General features: G+C 43.1%; 32 non-coding genes across 32 annotated transcripts; all 32 read left to right on the top strand.

The window, feature by feature from the left end:
- The first annotated feature begins 290 nt into the window (after positions 1 to 290).
- Trnag-gcc lies at positions 291 to 361 on the top strand. Its single transcript has one exon. It is a non-coding gene; the product is annotated as a tRNA-Gly (tRNA).
- A 146-nt stretch (positions 362 to 507) lies between these two features.
- Trnag-gcc lies at positions 508 to 578 on the top strand. The gene has a single exon. It is a non-coding gene; the product is annotated as a tRNA-Gly (tRNA).
- A 111-nt stretch (positions 579 to 689) lies between these two features.
- Trnag-gcc lies at positions 690 to 760 on the top strand. The gene has a single exon. It is a non-coding gene; the product is annotated as a tRNA-Gly (tRNA).
- Positions 761 to 979: 219 nt separating this feature from the next.
- Positions 980 to 1,050, top strand: Trnag-gcc. The gene has a single exon. It is a non-coding gene; the product is annotated as a tRNA-Gly (tRNA).
- Positions 1,051 to 1,296: 246 nt separating this feature from the next.
- Positions 1,297 to 1,368, top strand: Trnag-gcc. Its single transcript has one exon. It is a non-coding gene; the product is annotated as a tRNA-Gly (tRNA).
- Positions 1,369 to 2,047: 679 nt separating this feature from the next.
- On the top strand, positions 2,048 to 2,118 carry Trnag-gcc. The gene has a single exon. It is a non-coding gene; the product is annotated as a tRNA-Gly (tRNA).
- A 226-nt stretch (positions 2,119 to 2,344) lies between these two features.
- On the top strand, positions 2,345 to 2,415 carry Trnag-gcc. Its single transcript has one exon. It is a non-coding gene; the product is annotated as a tRNA-Gly (tRNA).
- A 67-nt stretch (positions 2,416 to 2,482) lies between these two features.
- Positions 2,483 to 2,553, top strand: Trnag-gcc. The gene has a single exon. It is a non-coding gene; the product is annotated as a tRNA-Gly (tRNA).
- A 111-nt stretch (positions 2,554 to 2,664) lies between these two features.
- Positions 2,665 to 2,734, top strand: Trnag-gcc. The gene has a single exon. It is a non-coding gene; the product is annotated as a tRNA-Gly (tRNA).
- Positions 2,735 to 2,959: 225 nt separating this feature from the next.
- On the top strand, positions 2,960 to 3,030 carry Trnag-gcc. Its single transcript has one exon. It is a non-coding gene; the product is annotated as a tRNA-Gly (tRNA).
- Positions 3,031 to 3,382: 352 nt separating this feature from the next.
- Positions 3,383 to 3,453, top strand: Trnag-gcc. The gene has a single exon. It is a non-coding gene; the product is annotated as a tRNA-Gly (tRNA).
- Positions 3,454 to 3,862: 409 nt separating this feature from the next.
- Positions 3,863 to 3,933, top strand: Trnag-gcc. Its single transcript has one exon. It is a non-coding gene; the product is annotated as a tRNA-Gly (tRNA).
- A 66-nt stretch (positions 3,934 to 3,999) lies between these two features.
- On the top strand, positions 4,000 to 4,070 carry Trnag-gcc. The gene has a single exon. It is a non-coding gene; the product is annotated as a tRNA-Gly (tRNA).
- A 221-nt stretch (positions 4,071 to 4,291) lies between these two features.
- On the top strand, positions 4,292 to 4,362 carry Trnag-gcc. The gene has a single exon. It is a non-coding gene; the product is annotated as a tRNA-Gly (tRNA).
- A 401-nt stretch (positions 4,363 to 4,763) lies between these two features.
- Trnag-gcc lies at positions 4,764 to 4,834 on the top strand. The gene has a single exon. It is a non-coding gene; the product is annotated as a tRNA-Gly (tRNA).
- A 1,066-nt stretch (positions 4,835 to 5,900) lies between these two features.
- LOC113374498 lies at positions 5,901 to 6,062 on the top strand. The gene has a single exon (XR_003366991.1). It is a non-coding gene; the product is annotated as a U1 spliceosomal RNA (small nuclear RNA).
- Positions 6,063 to 6,521: 459 nt separating this feature from the next.
- On the top strand, positions 6,522 to 6,592 carry Trnag-gcc. Its single transcript has one exon. It is a non-coding gene; the product is annotated as a tRNA-Gly (tRNA).
- A 664-nt stretch (positions 6,593 to 7,256) lies between these two features.
- On the top strand, positions 7,257 to 7,327 carry Trnag-gcc. Its single transcript has one exon. It is a non-coding gene; the product is annotated as a tRNA-Gly (tRNA).
- A 221-nt stretch (positions 7,328 to 7,548) lies between these two features.
- On the top strand, positions 7,549 to 7,619 carry Trnag-gcc. Its single transcript has one exon. It is a non-coding gene; the product is annotated as a tRNA-Gly (tRNA).
- A 67-nt stretch (positions 7,620 to 7,686) lies between these two features.
- Positions 7,687 to 7,755, top strand: Trnag-gcc. Its single transcript has one exon. It is a non-coding gene; the product is annotated as a tRNA-Gly (tRNA).
- A 401-nt stretch (positions 7,756 to 8,156) lies between these two features.
- Positions 8,157 to 8,227, top strand: Trnag-gcc. Its single transcript has one exon. It is a non-coding gene; the product is annotated as a tRNA-Gly (tRNA).
- Positions 8,228 to 8,336: 109 nt separating this feature from the next.
- Trnag-gcc lies at positions 8,337 to 8,407 on the top strand. The gene has a single exon. It is a non-coding gene; the product is annotated as a tRNA-Gly (tRNA).
- Positions 8,408 to 8,550: 143 nt separating this feature from the next.
- Positions 8,551 to 8,621, top strand: Trnag-gcc. The gene has a single exon. It is a non-coding gene; the product is annotated as a tRNA-Gly (tRNA).
- Positions 8,622 to 8,732: 111 nt separating this feature from the next.
- Positions 8,733 to 8,803, top strand: Trnag-gcc. The gene has a single exon. It is a non-coding gene; the product is annotated as a tRNA-Gly (tRNA).
- A 67-nt stretch (positions 8,804 to 8,870) lies between these two features.
- On the top strand, positions 8,871 to 8,941 carry Trnag-gcc. The gene has a single exon. It is a non-coding gene; the product is annotated as a tRNA-Gly (tRNA).
- A 111-nt stretch (positions 8,942 to 9,052) lies between these two features.
- Trnag-gcc lies at positions 9,053 to 9,123 on the top strand. The gene has a single exon. It is a non-coding gene; the product is annotated as a tRNA-Gly (tRNA).
- Positions 9,124 to 9,342: 219 nt separating this feature from the next.
- On the top strand, positions 9,343 to 9,413 carry Trnag-gcc. The gene has a single exon. It is a non-coding gene; the product is annotated as a tRNA-Gly (tRNA).
- Positions 9,414 to 9,480: 67 nt separating this feature from the next.
- On the top strand, positions 9,481 to 9,551 carry Trnag-gcc. The gene has a single exon. It is a non-coding gene; the product is annotated as a tRNA-Gly (tRNA).
- A 401-nt stretch (positions 9,552 to 9,952) lies between these two features.
- Trnag-gcc lies at positions 9,953 to 10,023 on the top strand. The gene has a single exon. It is a non-coding gene; the product is annotated as a tRNA-Gly (tRNA).
- Positions 10,024 to 10,243: 220 nt separating this feature from the next.
- Positions 10,244 to 10,314, top strand: Trnag-gcc. Its single transcript has one exon. It is a non-coding gene; the product is annotated as a tRNA-Gly (tRNA).
- A 1,069-nt stretch (positions 10,315 to 11,383) lies between these two features.
- On the top strand, positions 11,384 to 11,545 carry LOC113374497. The gene has a single exon (XR_003366990.1). It is a non-coding gene; the product is annotated as a U1 spliceosomal RNA (small nuclear RNA).
- A 325-nt stretch (positions 11,546 to 11,870) lies between these two features.
- Trnag-gcc lies at positions 11,871 to 11,941 on the top strand. The gene has a single exon. It is a non-coding gene; the product is annotated as a tRNA-Gly (tRNA).
- The last annotated feature ends 82 nt before the right edge of the window (positions 11,942 to 12,023 follow it).

Here is a 12,023-nt window from a genome sequence, read left to right as displayed (position 1 = left end):
GAGCATCGGTGGTTCAGTGGTAGAATGCTCGCCAGCCACGCGGCGGCCCGGGTTCGATTCCGGCCGATCCAGGCTTTTTGTTGATGATAAATATCTTGGTTATGTGCAAATACAGGACTCTACAAATTTTTAAACGAGCATCGGTGGTTAGTGGTAGAATGCTCGCCTGCCACGATGCAACAATATTTTATTAATCACGTCTCAAAAAGTTTATGCGTATAAATATCACTTTTTAAGACGTGATGAATATCTTGGTTATTCAAATACAGGACTCTACAAAGCGTAAACATGCATCGGTGGTTCAGTGGTAGAATGCTCGCCTGCCACGCGGGCGGCCCGGGTTCGATTCCCGGCCCATGCAGCAACTTTTTGTTGATGATAAATATCTTGGTTATGTGCAAATACAGGACTCTACAAATTGAAACGAGCATCGGTGGTTCAGTGGTAGAATGCTCGCCTGCCACGATGCAACAATATTTTATTAATCACTCTACAAAACTTAAACGAGCATCGGTGGTTCAGTGGTAGAATGCTCGCCTGCCACGCGGGCGGCCCGGGTTCGATTCCCGGCCGATGCAACAACATTTTGTTAATCACGTCTCAAAAAGTTTATGCGGATAAATATCACTTCGTAAGACATGGTAAATATCATGGTTATTCAAATACAGGACTCTACAAAGCGTAAACGAGCATCGGTGGTTCAGTGGTAGAATGCTCGCCCGCCACGCGGGCGGCCCGGGTTCGATTCCCGGCCGATCCAGGCCTTTTTGTTGATGATAAATATCTTGGTTATGTGCAAATACAGGACTCTACAAATTTAAACGAGCATCGGTGGCTCAGTGGTAGAATGCTCGCCTGCCACGATGCAACAATATTTTGTTAATCACGTCTCAAAAAGTTTATGCGTATAAATATCACTTTTTAAGACGTGATGAATATCTTAGTTATTCAAATACAGGACTCTACAAAGCGTAAATAAGCATCGGTGGTTCAGTGGTAGAATGCTCGCCTGCCACGCGGGCGGCCCGGGTTCGATTCCCCGCCGATGCAGCAAACTTTTTGTTGATGATAATATCTTGGTTATGTGCAAATACAGGACTCTACAAAACTTAGACGAGCATCGGTGGTTCAGTGGTAGAATGCTCGCTGCCACGCGGGCGGCCCGGGTTCGATTCCCGGCCGATGCAGCAGCATTTTGTTAATCACGTCTCAAAAAGTTATGGGGTAAATATCACTTTTTAAAACATGATAAATATCTTGGTTATTTAAATACAGGACTCTACAAAGCGTAAATGAGCATCGGTGGTTCAGTGGGTAGAATGCTCGCCTGCCACGCGGGCGGCCCGGGTTCGATTCCCGGCCGATGCACAACATTTTGTAATCACGTCTAAAAAGTTTATGCAAATAAATATCACTTTTTAAGACTGGTTAAATATCTTGGTATTCAAATACAGGTGCTCTACAAAGCGTAAACGAGCATCGGTGGGTTCAGTGGTAGGATGCCGCCCCGCACAGCGGCCGGCCCGGTTCGATTCCCGGCCGATCCAGGCCTTTTGTTGATGATAAATATCTTGGTTATGTGCAAATACAGGACTCTACAAATTTAAACGGCATCGGTGGTTAGTGGTAGAATGCTCGCCTGCCACGATGCAACAACATTTGTTAATCACGTCTCAAAAAGTTTATGCGGATAAATATCACTTTTTAAGACATGGTAAATATCTGGTTATTCAAATACAGGACTCTACAAAGCGTAAACGAGCATCGGTGGTTCAGTGGTAGATGCTCGCCCGCCACGCGGGCGGCCCGGGTTCGATTCCCGGCCGATCCAGGCCTTTTTGTTGATGAAATATCTGGTTATGTGCAAATACAGGACTCTACAAATTTAAACGAGCATCGGTGGTTCAGTGGTAGAATGCTCGCCTGCCACGATGCAACAATATTTTGTTAATCACGTCTCAAAAAGTTTATGCGTATAAATATCACTTTTTAAGACGTGATGAATATCTTGGTTATTCAAATACAGGACTCTACAAAGCGTAAACAAGCATCGGTGGTTCAGTGGTAGAATGCTCGCCTGCCACGCGGGCGGCCCGGGTTCGATTCCCGGCCGATCTAGGCCTTTTTGTTGATGATAAATATCTTGGTTATGTGCAAAATACAGGACTCTACAAATTTAAACGAGCATCGGTGTTCAGTGGTTCGTGGTAGAATGCTCGCCTGCCACGATGCAACAATATTTTGTTAATCACGTCTCAAAAAGTTTATGCGTATAAATATCACTTTTTAAGACGTGATGAATATCTTGGTTATTCAAATACAGGACTGTACAAAGCGTAAACAAGCAACGGTGGTTCAGTGGGAGAATGCTCGCCTGCCACGCGGGCGGCCCGTGTTCGATTCCCGGCCGATGCAGCAACTTTTTGTTGATGATAAATATCTTGGTTATGTGCAAATACAGGACTCTACAAAACTTAGACGAGCATCGGTGGTTCAGTGGTAGAATGCTCGCCTGCCACGCGGGCGGCCCGGGTTCGATTCCCGGTCGATGCAGCAGCAAATTTTGTAATCACGTCTCAAAAAGTTCATGGGGATAATTATCACTTTTTAAAACATGATAAATATCTTGGTTATTCAAATACAGGACTCTACAAAGGTAAATGAGCATCGGTGGTTCAGTGGTAGAATGCTCGCCTGCCACGCGGGCGGCCCGGGTTCGATCCCGGCCGATGCGGCAACAACTTTTGTTGATGATAAATATCTTGGTTATGTGCAAATACAGGACTCTACAAAACTTTAAACGAGCATCGGTGGTTTAGTGGTAGAATGCTCGCCTGCCACGATGCCAACAATATTTTGTTAATAACGTCTCAAAAAGTTTATGGCGGATAAATATCACTTTTAAGACGTGATGAATATCTTCGTTATTCAAATACAGGACTCTACAAAGCGTAAATGAGCATCGGTGGTTCAGTGGTAGAATGCTCGCCTGCCACGCGGGCGGCCCGGGTTCGATTCCCGGCCGATGCAGCAACTTTTTGTTGATGATAAATATCTTGGTTATGTGCAAATACAGGACTCTACAAAACATAAACAAGCATCGGTGGTTCAGTAGAATGCTCGCATGCCACGCGGGCGGCGCGGGTTCGATTCCCGGCCGATCCAGGCCTTTTTGTTGATGATAAATATCTTGGTTATGTGCAAATACAGGACTCTACAAATTTAAACGAGCATCGGGGTTCAGTGGTAGAATGCTCGCCTGCCACGATGCAACAATATTTGTTAATCACGTCTCAAAAAGTTTATGCGGATAAATATCACTTTTTAAGACGTGATGAATATCTTGGTTATTCAAATACAGGACTCTATAAACCGTAAATGAGCATCGGTGGTTCAGTGGTAGAATGCTCGCCTGCCACGCGGGCGGCCCGGGTTCGATTCCCGGCCGATGCAACAACATTTTGTTAATCACGTCTCAAAAATGATCGATTCCCGGCCGATCCAGGCCTTTTTGTTGATGATAAATATCTTGGTTATGTGCAAATACAGGACTCTACAAATTTAAACGAGCATCGGTGGTTCAGTGGTAGAATGCTCGCCTGCCACGATGCAACAATATTTTGTTAATCACGTCTCAAAAAGTTTATGCGTATAAATATCACTTTTTAAGACGTGATGAATATCTTGGTTATTCAAATACAGGACTCTACAAAGCGTAAACAAACATCGGTGATTTCAGTGGTAGAATGCTCGCCTGCCACGCGGGCGGCCCCGGTTCGATTCCCGGCCGATGCAGCAACTTTTTGTTGATGATAAATATCTCGGTAATGTGCAAATACAGGTCTCTACAAAACTTAGACGAGCATCGGTGGTTCAGTGGTAGAATGCTCGCCTGCCACGCGGGCGGCCCGTGTTCGATTCCCGGCCGATCCAGGCCTTTTTGTTGATGATAAATATCTTGGTTATGTGCAAATACAAGACTCTACAAAACTTAGACGAGCATCGGTGGTTCAGTGGTAGAATGCTCGCCTGCCACGCGGGCGGCCCGGGTTCGATTCCCGGCCGATGCAACAACTTTTTGTTGATGATAAATATCTTGGTTATGTGCAAATACAGGACTCTACAAAACTTAAACGAGCATCGGTGGTTTAGTGGTAGAATGCTCGCCTGCCACGATGCAACAATATTTTGTTAATAACGTCTCAAAAAGTTTATGCGGATAAATATCACTTTTTAAGACGTGATGAATATCTTCGTTATTCAAATACAGGACTCTACAAAACTTAAACGAGCATCGGTGGTTCAGTGGTAGAATGCTCGCTTGCCACGCGGGCGGCCCGGGTTCGATTCCCGGCCGATGCAACAACATTTTGTTAATCACGTCTCAAAAAGTTTATGCGGATAAATATCACTTTTTAAGACATGGTAAATATCTTGGTTATTCAAATACAGGACTCTACAAAGCGTAAACGAGCATCGGAGGTTCAGTGGTAGATTGCTCGCCCGCCACGCGGGCGGCCCGGGTTCGATTCCCGGCCGATCCAGGCCTTTTTGTTGATGATAAATATCTTGGTTATGTGCAAATACAGGACTCTACAAATTTAAACGAGCATCGGTGGTTCAGTGGTAGAATGCTCGCCTGCCACGATGCAACAACATTTTGTTAATCACGTCTCAAATAGTTTATGCGTATAAATATCACTTTTTAAGACGTGATGAATATCTTGGTTATTCAAATACAGGACTCTACAAAGCGTAAACAAGCATCGGTGGTTCAGTGGTAGAATGCTCGCCTGCCACGCGGGCGGCCCGGGTTCGATTCCCGGCCGATGCAGCAACTTTATTTGATGATAAATATCTTGGTTATGTGCAAATACAGGACTCTACAAAACTTAAACGAGCATCGATGGTTCAGTGGTAGAATGCTCGCCTGCCACGATGCAACAATATTTTGTTAATAACGTCTCAAAAAGTTTATGCGGATAAATATCTTTATCATTATCTTAAAAGTGATATACAAAGCTATCATTTCTTACGCAGTGCAGATTTTTCCTTAGTTTCATTATTTATTTGCGATCATTTGCACTACAATTATTTATGGGGGACGGGATAAAATATTCTTCCGATCCTGACATTTTTATTAACTCACGAATTATACTGCTAACCCATGTCGCGCCTAAAGAAGTTTTACTTCAAAAAATGTTTAGAGACTACGAGCTAAATACAAAACTCAAGTGAAAGTCGACAAATTTTGTTTCGTTTTTGACATATGATTTGACATTTGATGTATTTTTTGTTTTGCTCGCAGACTAGATCGAATAATTGCGATAGCTGCGCTTACTAGCGTCGTAGTCTTCAACTTCACGTTGGCGTTTTCGATGCATTTGTACGGATTTACACCCGTGTCGCGCCTAAAGAAGTTTTTACACCCATGTCGCGCCTAAAGAAGTTTTACTTCAAAAAATTGTCCACGTTTAGGCTCACAATCCTAAATCGATCTTAAAAAATTATTGTTCGAAAGATATTGGTTGGGTATGGTACTGATTAGTTTTAGGTAAGAATATCCGGTATATTCTTGCTGCTGTTGTCTTAAAATTAACTGTTGAAAATAAAATTTGCCGATTTTTATGAACCTTTTTATGGCAATAGATATCATGGTCTTATGAAGCATACTGAAATGTTACAGCCCTACAATACAAAAAGCAAAAAACAATTAATTTAAACCTCACATTTATAATTAGAATTAAATATCATTTTATATGTAAATATGATGAAATAGATACAGACGTTTTGGCGCAGAATTCATACCACTGGATGGCGCTATGAAGTATTTCCCTAATTATTAGCACCGCAAAATATAGAATGGTTAAGGCTTAGGTCACTTCTTGAGACCCTTAGGCATACTTACCTGGCGTGGGGGCTACCGTGATCAATAAGGCGGTTCCCCCAGGGCGAGGCCCTTCCATTGCACCTCGGTTGGGATGACCCCTGCGATTGTCCCTAATGTGGATAACTCGGGCGCGCAATTTTTGGTAGTCGGGACTGCGTACGCGCTGTCCCGGTAATAAACTGTCAAATTTCAATATAATGAAAATACATCTTATCGTATTCTGTCTCATCATAAAAAGGGGCTTTTTTGTCAATATTTCTTAAAATATTCGCGACAACTTTGGTAACCCCAGTTAACTATCACCGGCGCCGTGGCTTAGTTGGTTAATGCGCCTGTCTAGTAAACAGGAGATCCCGAGTTCGAATCTCGCCGGAGCCTTTCTTGCAATTGCGATGGATGTTTTAAGATTTTTTATCGATATTTTTTTTATTCTTGGTTATGAGATATAATATATTGCGTTGTGAAACTAATTACTTGCAATTATTCAATACAATAAAATATTACAACATTACAAATTGCGAATTAATTCAAAATTCAATTCGGGTTCGATTCCCGGCCGATGCAGCAACTTTTTGTTGATGATAAATATCTTGGTTATGTGCAAATACAGGACTCTACAAAACTTAAGCGAACATCGGTGGTTCAGTGGTAGAATGCTCGCCTGCCACGCGGGCGGCCCGGGTTCGATTCCCGGCCGATGCAGCAACTTTTTGCTGATGATAAATATCTTGGTTATGTGCAAATACAGGACTCTACAGAACATAAACAAGCATCGGTGGTTCAGTAGAATGCTCGCCTGCCACGCGGGCGGCCCGGATTCGATTCCCGGCCGATGCAGCAACTTTTTGTTGATGATAAATATCTTGGTTATGTGCAAATACAGGACTCTACAAAACTTAAACGAGCATCGGTGGTTCAGTGGTAGAATGCTCGCCTGCCACGCGGGCGGCCCGGGTTCGATTCCCCACTTTTTAAGACGTGATGAATATCTTGGTTATTCAAATACAGGACTCTACAAAGCGCAAACGAGCATCGGTGGTTCAGTGGTAGAATGCTCGCCTGCCACGAGGCAAACAATATTTTGTTAATCACGTCTCAAAAAGTTTATGCGTATAAATATCACTTTTGAAGACGTGATGAATATCTTGGTTATTCAAATACAGGACTCTACAAAGCGTAAACAAGCATCGGTGGTTCAGTAGTAGAATGCTCGCCCGCCACGCGGGCGGCCCGGGTTCGATTTCCGGCCGATGCAGCAGCATTTTGTTAATCACGTCTCAAGAAGTTCATGGGGATAAATATCACTTTTTAAAACATGATAAATATCTTGGTTATTCAAATACAGGACTCTACAAAGCGTAAATGAGGATCGGTGGTTCAGTGGTAGAATGCTCGCCTGCCACGCGGGCGGCCCGGGTTCGATTCCCGGCCGATGCAGCAACTTTTTGTTGATGATAAATATCTTGGTTATGTGCAAATACAGGACTCTACAAAACTTAAACGAGCATCGGTGGTTTAGTCGTAGAATGCTCGCCTGCCACGATGCAACAATATTTTGTTAATAACGTCTCAAAAATTTTATGCGGATAAATATCACTTTTTAAGACGTGATGAATATCTTCGTTATTCAAATACAGGACTCTACAAAGCGTAAATGAGCATCGGTGGTTCAGTGGTAGAATGCTCGCCTGCCACGCGGGCGGCCCGGGTTCGATTCCCGGCCGATGCAGCAACTTTTTGTTGATGATAAATATCTTGGTTATGTGCAAATACAGGACTCTACAAAACTTAGACGAGCATCGGTGGTTCAGTGGTAGAATGCTCGCCTGCCACGCGGGCGCCCGGGTTCGATTCCGGCCGATGCAGCAGCATTTTGTTAATCACGTCTCAAAAAGTTCATGGGGATAATTATCACTTTTTAAAACATGATAAATATCTTGGTTATTCAAATACAGGACTCTACAAAGCGTAAACGAGCATCGGTGGTTCAGTGGTAGAATGCTCGCCCGCCACGCGGACGGCCCGGGTTCGATTCCCGGCCGATCCAGGCCTTTTTGTTGATGATAAATATCTTGGTTATGTGCAAATACAGGACTCTACAAATTTAAACGAGCATCGGTGGTTCAGTGGTAGAATGCTCGCCTGCCACGATGCAACAATATTTTATTAATCACGTCTCAAAAAGTTTATGCGTATAAATATCACTTTTTAAGACGTGATGAATATCTTGGTTATTCAAATACAGGACTCTACAAAGCGTAAACAAGCATCGGTGGTTCAGTGGTAGAATGCTCGCCCGCCACGCGGGCGGCCCGGGTTCGATTCCCGGCCGATGCAGCAGCATTTTGTTAATCACGTCTCAAAAAGTTCATGGGGATAATTATCACTTTTTAAAACATGATAAATACTTGGTTATCAAATACAGGACTCTACAAAGCGTAAACAAGCATCGGTGGTTCAGTGGTAGAATGCTCGCCCGCCACGCGGGCGGCCCGGGTTCGATTCCCGGCCGATGCAGCAACTTTTTGTTGATGATAAATATCTTGGTTATGTGCAAATACAGGACTCTACAAAACTTAGACGAGGCGATGCAGCAACTTTTTGTTGATGATAAATATCTTGGTTATGTGCAAATACAGGACTCTACAAAACTTAGACGAGCATCGGTGGTTCAGTGGTAGAATGCTCGCCTGCCACGCGGGCGGCCCGGGTTCGATTCCCGGCCGATGCAGCAGCATTTTGTTAATCACGTCTCAAAAAGTTCATGGGGATAATTATCACTTTTTAAAACATGATAAATATCTTGGTTATTCAAATACAGGACTCTACAAAGCGTAAGTGAGCATCGGTGGTTCGGTGGTAGAATGCTCGCCTGCCACGCGGGCGGCCCGGGTTCGATTCCCGGCCGATGCAGCAACTTTTTGTTAATGATAAATATCTTGGTTATGTGCAAATACAGGACTCTACAAAACTTAAACGAGCATCGGTGGTTCAGTGGTAGAATGCTCGCCTGCCACGCGGGCGGCCCGGGTTCGATTCCCGGCCGATGCAACAACATTTTGTTAATCACGTCTCAAAAAGTTTATGCGGATAAATATCACTTCTTAAGACATGGTAAATATCTTGGTTATTCAAATACAGGACTCTATAAAGCGTAAACGAGCATCGGTGGTTCAGTGGTAGAATGCTCGCCAGCCACGCGGGCGGCCCGGGTTCGATTCCCGGCCGATCCAGGCCTTTTTGTTGATGATAAATATCTTGGTTATGTGCAAATACAGGACTCTACAAATTTAAACGAGCATCGGTGGTTCAGTGGTAGAATGCTCGCCTGCCACGATGTAACAATATTTTGTTAATCACGTCTCAAAAAGTTTATGCGTATAAATATCACTTTTTAAGACGTGATGAATATCTTGGTTATTCAAATACAGGACTCTACAAAGCGTAAACAAGCATCGGTGGTTCAGTGGTAGAATGCTCGCCTGCCACGCGGGCGGCCCGGGTTCGATTCCCGGCCGATGCAGCAACTTTTTGTTGATGATAAATATCTTGGTTATGTGCAAATACAGGACTCTACAAAACTTAGACGAGCATCGGTGGTTCAGTTGTAGAATGCTCGCCTGCCGCGCGGGCGGCCCGGGTTCGATTCCCGGCCGATGCAACAACATTTTGTTAATCACGTCTCAAAAAGTTTATGCGGATAAATATCACTTTTTAAGACATGGTAAATATCTTGGTTATTCAAATACAGGACTCTACAAAGCGTAAACGAGCATCAGTGGTTCAGTGGTAGGATGCTCGCCCGCCACGCGGGCGGCCCGGGTTCGATTCCCGGCCGATACAGGCCTTTTTGTTGATGATAAATATCTTGGTTATGTGCAAATACAGGACTCTACAAATTTAAACGAGCATCGGTGGTTCAGTGGTAGAATGCTCGCTGCCACGATGCAAAAATATTTTGTTAATCACGTCTCAAAAAAGTTTATGCGTATAAATATCACTTTTTAAGACGTCATGAATATCTTGGTTATTCAAATACAGGACTCTACAAAGCGTAAACAAACATCGGTGGTTCAGTGGTAGAATGCTCGCCTGCCACGCGGGCGGCCCGGGTTCGATTCCCGGCCGATGCAGGCCTTTTTGTTGATGATAAATATCTTGGTTATGTGCAAATACAAGACTCTACAAAACTTAAACGAGCATCGGTGGTTCAGTGGTAGAATGCTCGCCTGCCACGATGCAACAATATTTTGTTAATCACGTCTCAAAAAGTTTATGCGGATAAATATCACTTTTTAAGACGTGATGAATATCTTGGTTATTCAAATACAGGACTCTACAAAGCGTAAACGAACATCGGTGGTTCAGTGGTAGAATGCTCGCCTGCCACGCGGGCGGCCCGGGTTTGATTCCCGGCCGATGCAGCAACTTTTTGTTGATGATAAATATCTTGGTTATGTGCAAATACAGGACTCTACAAAACTTAAACGAGCATCGATGGTTCAGTGGTAAAATGCTCGCCTGCCACGATGCAACAATATTTTGTTAATAACGTCTCAAAAAGTTTATGCGGATAAATATCTTTATCATTATCTTAAAAGTGATATACAAAGCTATCAATTCTTACGCAGCGCAGATTTTTCCTTAGTTTCATTATTTATTGCGATCATTTGCACTACAATTATTTATGGGGGACGGGATAAATATTCTTCCGATCCTGACATTTTTATTAACTCACGAATTATACTGCTAACCCATGTCGCGCCTAAAAGTTTTACTTCAAAAATGTTTAGAGACTACGAGCTAAATACAAAACTCAAGTGAAAGTCGACAAATTTTTGTTTCGTTTTTGACATATGATTTGACATTTGATGTATTTTTTGTTTTGCTCGCAGACTAGATCGAATAATTGCGATGCTGCGCTTACTAGCGTCGTAGTCTTCAACTTCACGTTGGCGTTTTCGATGCATTTGTACGGATTTACACCCGTGTCGCGCCTAAAGAAGTTTTTACACCCATGTCGCGCCTAAAGAAGTTTTACTTCAAAAAATTGTCTACGTTTAGGCTCACAATCCTAAATCGATCTTAAAAAATTATTGTTCGAAAGATATTGGTTTGGGTATGGTACTGATTAGTTTTAGGTAAGAATATCCGGTATATTTCTTGCTGCTGTTGTCTTAAAATTAACTGTTGAAAATAAAATTTGCCGATTTATGAACCTTTTTATGGCAATAGCTATCATGGTCTTATGAAGCATACTAAAATGTTACAGCCCTACAATACAAAAAGCAAAAAAGCAAAAAACAATTAATTTAAACCTCAACATTTATAATTAGAATTAATATCATTTTATATGTAAATATGATGAAATAGATACAGACGTTTGGCGCAGAATTCATACCACTGGATGGCGCTATGAAGTATTTCCCTAATTATTAGCACCGCAAAATATAGAATGGTTAAGGCTTAGGTCACTTCTTGAGACCCTTAGGCATACTTACCTGGCGTGGGGGCTACCGTGATCAATAAGGCGGTTCCCCCAGGGCGAGGCCCTTCCATTGCACCTCGGTTGGGATGACCCCTGCGATTGTCCCTAATGTGGATAACTCGGGCGCGCAATTTTTGGTAGTCGGGACTGCGTACGCGCTGTCCCGGTAATAAACTGTCAAATTTCAATATAATGAAAATACATCTTATCGTATCCATATAGTATGTGTCTCATCATAAAAAGGGGCTTTTTTGTCAATATTTCTTAAAATATTTGCGACAACTTTGGTAACCCCAATTAACTATCACCGGCGCCGTGGCTTAATTGGTTGAATGCTCGCCTGCCACGCGGGCGGCCCGGGTTCGATTCCCGGCCGATGCAGCAGCATTTTGTTAATCACGTCTCAAAAAGTTCATGGGGATAAATATCACTTTTTAAAACTTGATAAATATCTTGGTTATTTAAATACAGGACTCTACAAAGCGTAAATGAGCATCGGTGGTTCAGTGGTAGAATGCTCGCCTGCCACGCGGGCGGCCCGGGTTCGATTCCCGGCCGATGCAGCAACTTTTTGTTAATGATAAATATCTGGTTATGTGCAAATACAGGCTCTACAAAACTTAAACGAGCATCGGTGGTTCAGTG

The sequence above is a fragment of the Ctenocephalides felis genome, unplaced genomic scaffold (genome assembly GCF_003426905.1).
Source record: "Ctenocephalides felis isolate EL2017-DRISC unplaced genomic scaffold, ASM342690v1 CF-g0.4_SCAFFOLD_01866, whole genome shotgun sequence".
In the NCBI taxonomy this organism is placed as follows: Eukaryota; Metazoa; Arthropoda; class Insecta; order Siphonaptera; family Pulicidae; genus Ctenocephalides; species Ctenocephalides felis.
The sequence above is the reverse complement of the archived record's forward strand: the minus strand, read 5'-3'. Positions and strand labels throughout refer to the sequence as shown.